Raw genomic sequence first — 6,176 nt, 5'->3', positions numbered from 1 at the left:
CTTCACCCTTCAGTTTATCACAAACATTCAACATCAACACATAAAGGAACACTTCATCCTTCAGTTTATCATAAACATTCAACATCAACACATAAAGGAACACTTCATCCTTCAGTTTATCACAAACATTAAACATCAACACATAAAGGAACACTTCATCCTTCAGTTTATCATAAACATTCAACATCAACACATAAAGGAACACTTCATCCTTCAGTTTATCACAAACATTAAACATCAACACATAAAGGAACACTTCATCCTTCAGTTTATCACAAACATTAAACATCAACACATAAAGGAACACTTCATCCTTCAGTTCATCACAAACATTAAACATCAACACATAAAGGAACACTTCATCCTTCAGTTTATCACAAACATTCAACATCATGACATAAAGGAACACTTCACCCTTCAGTTTATCACAAACATTCAACATCATGACATAAAGGAACACTTCACCCTTCAGTTCATCACAAACATTAAACATCAACACATAAAGGAACACTTCATCCTTCAGTTTATCACAAACATTAAACATCAACACATAAAGGAACACTTCATCCTTCAGTTCATCACAAACATTAAACATCAACACATAAAGGAACACTTCACCCTTCAGTTTATCACAAACATTCAACATCAACACATAAAGGAACACTTCATCCTTCAGTTTATCATAAACATTCAACATCAACACATAAAGGAACACTTCATCCTTCAGTTTATCACAAACATTCATCATCAACACATAAAGGAACACTTCACCCTTCAGTTTATCACAAACATTCAACATCATGACATAAAGGAACACTTCACCCTTCAGTTTATCACAAACATTCAACATCAACACATAAAGGAACACTTCACCCTTCAGTTTATCACAAACATTCAACATCATGACATAAAGGAACACTTCACCCTTCAGTTTATCACAAACATTCAACATTAACACATAAAGGAACACTTCATCCTTCAGTTTATCATAAACATTCAACATCAACACATAAAGGAACACTTCATCCTTCAGTTTATCACAAACATTCATCATCAACACATAAAGGAACACTTCACCCTTCAGTTTATCACAAACATTCAACATCATGACATAAAGGAACACTTCACCCTTCAGTTTATCACAAACATTCAACATTAACACATAAAGGAACACTTCATCCTTCAGTTTATCACAAACATTCAACATCAACACATAAAGGAACACTTCACCCTTCAGTTTATCACAAACATTCAACATCAACACATAAAGGAACACTTCATCCTTCAGTTTATCATAAACATTCAACATCAACACATAAAGGAACACTTCATCCTTCAGTTTATCACAAACATTAAACATCAACACATAAAGGAACACTTCATCCTTCAGTTTATCATAAACATTCAACATCAACACATAAAGGAACACTTCATCCTTCAGTTTATCACAAACATTAAACATCAACACATAAAGGAACACTTCATCCTTCAGTTTATCACAAACATTAAACATCAACACATAAAGGAACACTTCATCCTTCAGTTCATCACAAACATTAAACATCAACACATAAAGGAACACTTCATCCTTCAGTTTATCACAAACATTCAACATCATGACATAAAGGAACACTTCACCCTTCAGTTTATCACAAACATTCAACATCATGACATAAAGGAACACTTCACCCTTCAGTTCATCACAAACATTAAACATCAACACATAAAGGAACACTTCATCCTTCAGTTTATCACAAACATTAAACATCAACACATAAAGGAACACTTCATCCTTCAGTTCATCACAAACATTAAACATCAACACATAAAGGAACACTTCACCCTTCAGTTTATCACAAACATTCAACATCAACACATAAAGGAACACTTCATCCTTCAGTTTATCATAAACATTCAACATCAACACATAAAGGAACACTTCATCCTTCAGTTTATCACAAACATTCATCATCAACACATAAAGGAACACTTCACCCTTCAGTTTATCACAAACATTCAACATCATGACATAAAGGAACACTTCACCCTTCAGTTTATCACAAACATTCAACATCAACACATAAAGGAACACTTCACCCTTCAGTTTATCACAAACATTCAACATCATGACATAAAGGAACACTTCACCCTTCAGTTTATCACAAACATTCAACATTAACACATAAAGGAACACTTCATCCTTCAGTTTATCACAAACATTCAACATCAACACATAAAGGAACACTTCATCCTTCAGTTTATCACAAACATTCATCATCAACACATAAAGGAACACTTCATCCTTCAGTTAATCACAAACATTCAACATCAACACATAAAGGAACACTTCACCCTTCAGTTTATCACAAACATTCAACATCAACACATAAAGGAACACTTCATCCTTCAGTTTATCACAAACATTCAACATCATGACATAAAGGAACACTTCACCCTTCAGTTTATCACAAACATTCATCATCAACACGTAAAGGAACACTTCATCCTTCAGTTTATCACAAACATTCAACATCATGACATAAAGGAACACTTCACCCTTCAGTTTATCACAAACATTCATCATCAACACGTAAAGGAACACTTCATCCTTCAGTTTATCACAAACATTCAACATCATGACATAAAGGAACACTTCACCCTTCAGTTTATCACAAACATTCATCATCAACACATAAAGGAACACTTCACCCTTCAGTTTATCACAAACATTCAACATCAACACATAAAGGAACACTTCACCCTTCAGTTTATCACAAACATTCAACATCATGACATAAAGGAACACTTCACCCTTCAGTTTATCACAAACATTCAACATTAACACATAAAGGAACACTTCACCCTTCAGTTTATCACAAACATTCAACATTAACACATAAAGGAACACTTCACCCTTCAGTTTATCATAAACATTCAACATCAACACGTAAAGGAACACTTCATCCTTCAGTTTATCACAAACATTCAACATCATGACATAAAGGAACACTTCACCCTTCAGTTTATCACAAACATTCATCATCAACACATAAAGGAACACTTCACCCTTCAGTTTATCACAAACATTCATCATCAACACGTAAAGGAACACTTCACCCTTCAGTTTATCACAAACATTCAACATCATGACATAAAGGAACACTTCACCCTTCAGTTTATCACAAACATTCATCATCAACACATAAAGGAACACTTCACCCTTCAGTTTATCACAAACATTCATCATCAACACATAAAGGAACACTTCATCCTTCAGTTTATCACAAACATTCATCATCAACACATAAAGGAACACTTCATCCTTCAGTTTATCACAAACATTAAACATCAACACATAAAGGAACACTTCATCCTTCAGTTCATCACAAACATTAAACATCAACACATAAAGGAACACTTCACCCTTCAGTTTATCACAAACATTCATCATCAACACATAAAGGAACACTTCATCCTTCAGTTTATCACAAACATTCATCATCAACACATAAAGGAACACTTCATCCTTCAGTTTATCACAAACATTAAACATCAACACATAAAGGAACACTTCATCCTTCAGTTCATCATAAACATTCAACATCAACACATAAAGGAACACTTCACCCTTCAGTTTATCACAAACATTCATCATCAACACATAAAGGAACACTTCACCCTTCAGTTTATCACAAACATTCATCATCAACACATAAAGGAACACTTCATCCTTCAGTTTATCACAAACATTCAACATCAACACATAAAGGAACACTTCATCCTTCAGTTCATCACAAACATTCATCATCAACACATAAAGGAACACTTCATCCTTCAGTTTATCACAAACATTCAACATCAACACATAAAGGAACACTTCACCCTTCAGTTTATCACAAACATTCAACATCAACACATAAAGGAACACTTCATCCTTCAGTTTATCACAAACATTCAACATCATGACATAAAGGAACACTTCACCCTTCAGTTGATCACAAACATTCATCATCAACACGTAAAGGAACACTTCATCCTTCAGTTTATCACAAACATTCAACATCATGACATAAAGGAACACTTCACCCTTCAGTTTATCACAAACATTCATCATCAACACATAAAGGAACACTTCACCCTTCAGTTTATCACAAACATTCAACATCATGACATAAAGGAACACTTCACCCTTCAGTTTATCACAAACATTCATCATCAACACATAAAGGAACACTTCATCCTTCAGTTTATCACAAACATTCAACATCATGACATAAAGGAACACTTCACCCTTCAGTTTATCACAAACATTCATCATCAACACATAAAGGAACACTTCACCCTTCAGTTTATCACAAACATTCATCATCAACACATAAAGGAACACTTCATCCTTCAGTTTATCACAAACATTCATCATCAACACATAAAGGAACACTTCATCCTTCAGTTTATCACAAACATTCATCATCAACACATAAAGGAACACTTCATCCTTCAGTTTATCACAAACATTCAACATCAACACATAAAGGAACACTTCATCCTTCAGTTTATCACAAACATTCATCATCAACACATAAAGGAACACTTCATCCTTCAGTTTATCACAAACATTCATCATCAACACATAAAGGAACACTTCATCCTTCAGTTTATCACAAACATTCATCATCAACACATAAAGGAACACTTCATCCTTCAGTTTATCACAAACATTCAACATCAACACATAAAGGAACACTTCATCCTTCAGTTTATCACAAACATTCATCATCAACACATAAAGGAACACTTCATCCTTCAGTTCATCACAAACATTCAACATCAACACATAAAGGAACACTTCATCCTTCAGTTTATCACAAACATTCATCATCAACACATAAAGGAACACTTCATCCTTCAGTTTATCACAAACATTAAACATCAACACATAAAGGAACACTTCATCCTTCAGTTTATCACAAACATTCATCATCAACACATAAAGGAACACTTCATCCTTCAGTTTATCACAAACATTCATCATCAACACATAAAGGAACACTTCATCCTTCAGTTTATCACAAACATTCATCATCAACACATAAAGGAACACTTCATCCTTCAGTTTATCACAAACATTCATCATCAACACATAAAGGAACACTTCATCCTTCAGTTTATCACAAACATTAAACATCAACACATAAAGGAACACTTCATCCTTCAGTTTATCACAAACATTCATCATCAACACATAAAGGAACACTTCATCCTTCAGTTTATCACAAACATTCAACATCAACACATAAAGGAACACTTCATCCTTCAGTTTATCACAAACATTCATCATCAACACATAAAGGAACACTTCATCCTTCAGTTTATCACAAACATTCAACATCAACACATAAAGGAACACTTCATCCTTCAGTTTATCACAAACATTCATCATCAACACATAAAGGAACACTTCACCCTTCAGTTTATCACAAACATTCAACATCAACACATAAAGAAACACTTCATCCTTCAGTTTATCACAAACATTCATCATCAACACATAAAGGAACACTTCACCCTTCAGTTTATCACAAACATTCATCATCAACACATAAAGGAACACTTCACCCTTCAGTTTATCACAAACATTCATCATCAACACATAAAGGAACACTTCACCCTTCAGTTTATCACAAACATTCATCATCAACACATAAAGGAACACTTCACCCTTCAGTTTATCACAAACATTCATCATCAACACATAAAGGAACACTTCACCCTTCAGTTTATCACAAACATTCATCATCAACACATAAAGGAACACTTCATCCTTCAGTTTATCACAAACATTAAACATCAACACATAAAGGAACACTTCACCCTTCAGTTTATCACAAACATTAAACATCAACACATAAAGGAACACTTCATCCTTCAGTTTATCACAAACATGAAACATAATAAAGTACAATATTTAACTCTGAGATGTAAGAAGATACACTCACGAAATAATAAATTAATTTACACATATAAACTTATTTTACATCTGTCAGTTTTCTAAATAAATCTGTTGGATAGTTTAATGTCTGCAGCTCCAGTTTCATCCACCAGAAGGCAGAATTCACCAGCTCAAGTATACTTATGTCTCAAACAAACAGTATAAACATTAGAACCAGTAGAACCTA

The sequence above is a fragment of the Anarhichas minor genome, unplaced genomic scaffold (genome assembly GCF_050575085.1).
Source record: "Anarhichas minor isolate MPS153535 unplaced genomic scaffold, ASM5057508v1 ptg000070l, whole genome shotgun sequence".
Lineage (NCBI taxonomy): Eukaryota > Metazoa > Chordata > Actinopteri > Perciformes > Anarhichadidae > Anarhichas > Anarhichas minor.
This window is presented reverse-complemented; position numbering follows the sequence as displayed.